The sequence below is a fragment of the Muntiacus reevesi genome, unplaced genomic scaffold (genome assembly GCF_963930625.1).
Source record: "Muntiacus reevesi unplaced genomic scaffold, mMunRee1.1 SCAFFOLD_118, whole genome shotgun sequence".
NCBI classification, from domain to species: domain Eukaryota; kingdom Metazoa; phylum Chordata; class Mammalia; order Artiodactyla; family Cervidae; genus Muntiacus; species Muntiacus reevesi.
Window position 1 is genome coordinate 316,973 of NW_027077972.1, and position 7,343 is coordinate 324,315.

Below are 7,343 nucleotides of genomic sequence, written 5' to 3' on the forward strand. Positions count from 1 at the left end.
GGCCTCCTGGGGTACTGCCCCACGACGGGTCAGGCTGCGGGGAGTGTGTCCCGACATGCCCAGGCGCCTCCCCAGGCTCATTCCCTTAGTGCCTTTACCCTGGTGCCTAGGCCTCATTTGAGGCCTACTTGCAGGGGAGGTTTCTGGCAGGGGCTCTCTCCACACTGTAAGGGCCTGGAGTCCAGACATCCTGGTTAGAGGGAAGAGGCCAGCAAGGGGGTCGATGTCCAAGGCTTCTTTGGCCCAGCAGCCTCAGGGCAGCAGGGAGAGCAAGAGGCCCACTGTGCCCCTAGGTCGGCCCTGCCCCTTCCCACACAGGTGCTGCTGCTGTGCTTGCCCAGGAGCTGCCTGACAGACTCTTGCTCACCCGAGTTCTCTGACGTTGCAGGGGGCAAGAACAGACGTGTCCATTTGATTCTGCCTTGGCCTGGGATTGTGGAGCCTATACCTCTCCCCCAGGCTCTGGGACAAGGGCCCTGAGAGAGGATCACCCCGAAGCGCTTTTCTCCCAGGCTTGGGAGCAGAGTTCGTGGCTTATGGGAAACGCGGGCCTCCCTCGGGGAGGGAGCGGCGGCCAGCCAGCGAGAGTGCTTGCAAACCGGCCTTTGGAGGCATCCGGGGAGGTCTTCCAGCGGCGAGGGCCGGTTCTGCTCAGAGGCCCCACAGGCCAGGGGCAGGTCCCAGCATGGACCCTGCCCCAGGCCAGCCTTGTCCAGACGTTCCTGGCCTCTGGGGGTACTGCCCCACAAGGAGGCAGGCTGCGGGAAGTGTGTCCAGGCATGCCCAGATGCCTCCCCAGGCTCATTCCCTTAGCGCCTTTCCCCTGTTGCCTAGGCCTCAGTTGAGGCCTAATTGAAGGGGAGGTTTCTGGCAGGGGCTCTCTCCACACTGCAGGGGCCTGGAGCCTGGACGGCCTGGTCAGAGGGAAGAGGCCAGGAAGGGGGTCGATGCCCAAGGCCTCTTTGGCCCAGCAGCCTCAGGGCAGCAGGGAGAGCAAGAGGCCCACTGTGCCCCTAGGTCGGCCCTGCCTCAGAGGCTGCCGGGGTCCAGCCTCGACATGATCCAGGTGGTACCTCAGGATGAACCGCGTTGGCGAGAGAGAAAGAGACGTGAGACTAGCCTTGATAGGCCCAAGTCTGTGTTTTACTTTCTGATAACTGGGTTTATACCCTTTCACAGAACGTTTTTAAGGTACAAGATGTTTACTCATGATTTCACAGGATTAGCATACATCATTTTGATTTTTAGGAAAAGCAGGATTTTTTTGCTTTCTAATTCTATAGTAGTTTTTAGCACATGATCTTCTGGCCTTGAGGCTATTAACATTTTATGCAGGTCAAGTGATTGTAAACCTATTTTCCGATTTTATGGTGACCTTAACTGAAAGGTAACAGGGTCATAGGGAAACAGTACAGAGTAGAATTATATTCTTGTTAATACAAAAATTAATCTTAGTGCAAAAGTTGTCAGTTGCGTTTATCTAAGAAGTTTACCCCATACAGACTCTGCGGCTTCAGTGAGGCAGCTTCTGCCCTAGTACTCCTGACTGACAATTAACAACCGTCTCATTGGTACCACACTAGGGCTAAGTTCTTATTTGTCTAGATCTTTAACTATATTAACAATGGTTTTTATAACACAACCTTAGCACATTAAAGGCAAAAATACAGCAAGCAAAACACAGCAAGCAAATCACAACCCAATAACCACCTATAGAATAATTTTCTTATGTTTTCTAATAGGACTCCTTTACCCCTTAAAAGGGCTCTATGTCTATTAGGGCTTTTATATAATCAGGTTCTTCATGCTATTTTATGATTAGGATATTATAAGCAATCATGCATATTAGTACCAAGCGCATAAATGCATTTGGCTAACAAAACTACCAGCAGAGGTGTTTGAATTAAAACACTCCTTTCACCCTGAATAATCTCATAAAAAACTACCACCTGGGAAACTTATTGATTAAAGTTCTAAATTGATTCTTATTTGGGAAGAGATCGGGGAAGGCCTTCCTGTCTGTGTCAGAGAAATTAGGGAGTAGTTCATTGAGGCAGGCATCAGAAAGACAGATATCATCTTTAAGGTTAGAGCCGGGGGCAGCTTTTCAAAATTCCTGAAAACCTGATCTGCCTTGCCTGTCAGGCTTTCTCCTCGTGACCTTGTCATGGGTGGGATCTCGTGAGCTAGCCTTTTCAAAAACCCCTGAAAACCTGATTCGTCTTGCCCGTCAGGTTTTCTCTCTTACGGCCTTGTTAGGGGTAGGGTTTCGTGAGCTGACTTTTTCGAAACCCCTGAAAACCTGATTCGCCTTGCCCATCAGGTTTTCTCCCCTATGGCCTTTTTAGGGGTAGGGTCTCATGTGTTGGCTCCCGGCATCTCGCCCTTTTTTTACTTTTTAAGACAGCCAGATGGATCTGAGTCGCAAGCTTTTGAGTGCTCTGCCGGAGAGTTCTGACGATGCAAGGAAGGATTATAATGAATAGTAAAACTAGTGCTGCTACAGCTGCATAACTGAAAATAGTTGATAGGATATTTTTTTCAGTAATAAAGTTAGAAAAGTTATGAAAAATATCGTTAGCAGCTCCTGTAGTAATAAAGTCCAGGCGGGAATGTTCTAATGTTTTTATCTGACCGTGAAGCTCTCCAAGATCTAAAGTAATGCTGGAGCTATTCCATATACCCGAAATATGATTTTTAATCTTTTCTCCATTGTAATCCATATCATTTACTTTTGGGGGGCATTACACAGATCTACCGATAATCAGCGTGACAGGATAACGCTAACTTTACCCTTAAAGCCTGTAACTCAGTTCCAATATGCATGACTGCTTCTTCCAGGGCATCTATTTTTACTTCTAATTTCCTATCTATAATCTCTTGCATAGCTAGAGTTAAGGAAATATTTTTTGAAATATCATTGACATATTGAGTGGTATGTACTTGTTGAGTCAAGGATATCGCTGCCACAGTGACAGAGGTAATTGCTGTTATCAAAGCTGAAATCCCTAGAATAAGTAGTCCTACAAACCGTTGGGAACACATTAAATCTTGTAGGTGTTGCAGAACGGCTAAACCACAATTGTCATACCAATAGGCGTTCACTCTGACAGGCACCATAAGATAAGGTGGACGTTGCAGTACCACAAAAGAACAAATATTACATTGAGGGGTTAAACAGGATGAAAGCATGCATTGTTCACAGTAGACTATATTTGGTCCACCTGAATGATTCATTTGTATATGAAGACTTTTTGAATCATTAGTAAACAAAAAAACCTAAGGGGAGGGTAAACAAGCCAGCACAGAATAGGTGGAATTGTTTTCTGGTCGAGTTAAAGTAACAATGGAGGTGGCAGCAAGGGCTCTCCAAATTTCTGGCTGTCAAAAAGTTTTACCCTTAGTTGTATAGGACAACATGGGGGGAACAAATTGATTATAATGCCATCTGCTGGGCACCAATGGCCAAGGGAGGGAATCATTATTTTAATTGCTAAGCCTACTGACAGCTCCTAGATTCTGACTTGGATTTGGATTGCTCCAGTCTTGTACCGAATAATTTCCACCTCCCGGTATTCTATAATCTATGTTTGAATTATAAGTACAAGATTTCCATACTGGGTATCCCAGGCGGTTGTCTATAGTTTTCCATATGACATCTGACGGAGCAACATCAATACAATTTGGATATTTTGGTGGAGCATTAAGGAACAAAGATTTATAGGGGTCAAGGACCCCAGGCATATGAGCCTGTAATATCCAAACCAGCCGATCTCCTGTATTGTCTGAAAATTTTGATGCTGGAGAATCTGTCAGAATTGTTTTGGAGGCTCCAACACGTCCCTCCTTAGAGGGAGTGATGAGATCACTTGTATGACTATGGGGGAAGTTAAAGCAAAGGGGAAGGTCATCTGTTAATCCCCTAAAAGTATAGTTAAAATTGATGGGATAATGATCTTTATCATAAGAACTATAGGATCCTCCCAAGAGATGAGGCTGGTCTGTGTTGACCCGTATAGGGTCGCTGTTCCAAGTAACTACTTGGAAGGTCAGGGGACCAGGGAAATATGCCCAGTATTTTTCTGAAGTAGAGGAGGTAGCACTTGCCTGACAAGACAGTAAAGCAAGCATAGCAATAAAAACCCTTTCGGGAGAGGCTGAAGATCCCTGCAGGGAAGCTATTCCCTGTGCTTGATGACATAGTGACTTAATTTGTCCCCATGTGGGTATGGAGGCTTGTTGAGTTGTCCACGCAGGACGTCCTGGTGGTCTTCTGCGACGTGAAGGAGTAGGAGGTTGGGCGCCATCTTTCATGCAAAGCCATGACATCTGTTTAGTGGGTGGATCCGCCATTGGTTCCTCCGGGATCTCTGTTGCCGGTCATTTCCAAGTCTGCTGGACTTCCCGGGTGAGTGACCGAGGCGAGGGCAGAGGAGTGCTCTTCCTCTTTTGTGGCTGAGGCTGCGAGGGAACCGGAGGTCTGGGGGACTTCGACATGGCAAATCAGTCTGTCTGGGATCTAAATTGGCGAGTCAGCACCCTGTGGGAAAATACAAGCATACCCTCGCCCACTGGTTAGCAAGGGATCAGGTCCCTTCCATAGTCCGGAAAGGAGGTCTTTCCACTTTACTAAAGGTTTCATATCTTTTTGTTCTGGGTTCCAGTGACGGAACATAGCTGTTAAACCGGCTTGATCAGCGTTAAGGTTATTGAGCACAAAGAGGGCGTGCTGCAAAACGTGGTGTGGAGAACTGTATTTGAACTGCCCTTCTTGTAATTTAGAAATTTGTGTTTTAAGTGTCTGATGTGCCCTTTCTACAATTGCTTGTCCCTGGGGATTGTAAGGAATTCCTGTAGAGTGGGATATACCGAATTGGGCACAGAAATTTTTAAGGGACTTAGATGTATAAACTGGAGCATTGTCTGTCTTAATTGATTTTGGCATTCCTAAATAGGAAAAACAGGCAAAAAGATGTTGAACTACATCTTTATAGGCTTCTCCCATTCTGGCAGTAGCCACAATGACGTGGGAGAAGGTATCTACAGTAACATACACAAAGGATAGTTTTCCAAAAGAAGGAACATGTGTTACATCCATCTGCCAAAGCACATTAGGTAGTAAGCCACGGGGATTTACCCCAAAAAGCAAAGCGGGAACTGAAGTAGGGCAAAGTTGACATGTTCTAACAATCTCGAGTGCAGATTCCCTAGGAATGTGGAACTGGTATTGAAGGGCAGTTGCATTTTGATGATGCATAGCATGTGAGGCTTTAGCATCTTCAAAATCACTGGCCACTATGGTTCGGGTTAGCAAATCTGCCTCTTGGTTAAACGTATGGAGGGGTCCAGGTAAATTAGAATGAGCTCTTATATGTCCAACATAGAATTGTTTTGACCTTTTCCAAATTTGCTGTTGAAGGGTAGATAACAATATAAAAATTGTGGTTTTATTTTCTGGTAAAACAGCCGTTTCAATTTGAGGGAACAACCTAACTACATACTGTGAGTCAGAAAATAAATTAAAAGCCTGGTCTAAAAACTCTTTGAACGCCTCTATCACGGCTGTTAATTCTGCTTTCTGGGCTGATGTTTCCCCAGTATTTAAAACCCTTTTTGAAGTCTGGGTGACAATAGCAGCCTTTCCATTAGAAGACCCATCTGTAAACACCAACATTGCCCCCTCGATAGGGGAAACTTGACACCTTTCTTGAAATATCACCGGATGTCGTGAGAGGAAATTTAATAAAGGACTAGCAAGTAAATGGTGTAAAATTTGTCCTGGATAATTACCAATGACAATCGGCCAGTCTTCATTTAATGATAGAAGGGCATTTAGTTGCTCTTTATTATAAGGCACTATGATTTCAGATGGTTCTTTTCCAAACATTTCAATGCTTCTATGTCTCCCTTTAATTATTAAAGTAGCCACTAGTCCTGGATAACAGGCCACAACCTTTTTGGCCGTGACAGGTAAATGCAACCATTCTAGGGGACCCTCTTGCCAAAGCACCCCTGTAGGGGCCACAGCTGTGGGCAACACTATAAATTGCCATGCCATACTATAATCAAGTCTCTTAATATAATTTTTATCTAAAGCTTCTTCTACCTTCATTAAGGCTTCCCTGGCTGCAGGTGTCAGCATTCTAGCAGAGGTGGGGTCTGGATCCCCTTGAAGAATGTCAAAGAAAGGCTTAAGATCAGAAGTAGTCAACTTTAAAAAGGGCCGAATCCAATTTATATCCCCTAACAACTTTTGATAATCATCTAAAGTAACCAAATTATCTTTTCTAAGCTGCAAAGGTACATGAGTAACTGTTTCATTATTTAGGATTCTTCTCACATATGTTATAGGCATATTCACTTGGATTTTTTCAGGGGCCACCTTTAGGCCCCAGCGATTCAAAGTCTCTTGCAATTTAATCAAAACTTACTGTAAATAAACCCTATCCGGGTGTGCTAGCAATATATCATCCATATAGTGGACTAGATAGACATCCCGATGTTTCTCCCTGATACCTTGTAGGGCAGCGTCCACAAACTTTTGACACAATGTGGGACTATTTTTCATACCCTGGGGAAGAACCTTCCATTGAAATCTCTGATGAGGTTGTCTAAAATTTTCTGAGGGAAGACTAAAGGCAAATCTCTTTTTATCTTGAGGGTCTAAGGGAATAGTAAAGAAGCAATCTTGAAGATCAATCACTATAACATTGTAGCCTTGGGGAACAGCCACAGGGGAGGGAAGGCCAGGCTGTAAGGCTCCCATATCTTACATAGTGGCATTTATTGCTCTTAGATCTTGCAAGAGTCTCCATTTCCCCGATTTTTTTTTTTATTACAAAAACTGGCATGTTCCATGGACTATTTGAAGACTCTATATGTCCAGCCTTTAATTGTTCTCTCACTAACTGTCGTGCTGCTGAAAGTTTTTCTGAATTTAAAGGCCATTGTTCCACCCACACTGGATCAGGAGATTTCCAGACTATGGGGTCAGCGGCGAGAACAATGGCCTCTCTTATAAATTTGGATATCTTAAGCCTTGTCTCTCTCTTCTTATTTTTGGGACAACTGGCTCAATTTGTCTCTCTTGATCTTTACTCAGACCCATAAAAGGATTATAACTTATCTGCGACATCTGTGCAGCCACCTTTTCATCTGGGCAATACAGCAAAACTCCCATCTGAGCAAAAATATCTCTCCCAATGAAGGAATTACATAAGGTTGAAAATGTCCCTGGCAGTCTTTATCTACATACCAAAGTAAAATTTGTGAGCTCTTTGTCACTGAAGGTGCTCTACCAATGCCAACCAACTCATTAGCTGTGGTTTGAGTTGGCCAAGCAC

At 44.5% G+C, this 7,343-nt stretch overlaps 1 pseudogene; it reads right to left on the reverse strand.

Moving 5' to 3' along the window:
- Positions 1–3,466: 3,466 nt before the first annotated feature.
- LOC136155298 (uncharacterized) lies at positions 3,467–6,897 on the reverse strand (annotated as a pseudogene).
- Between the last annotated feature and the right edge of the window lie 446 nt (positions 6,898–7,343).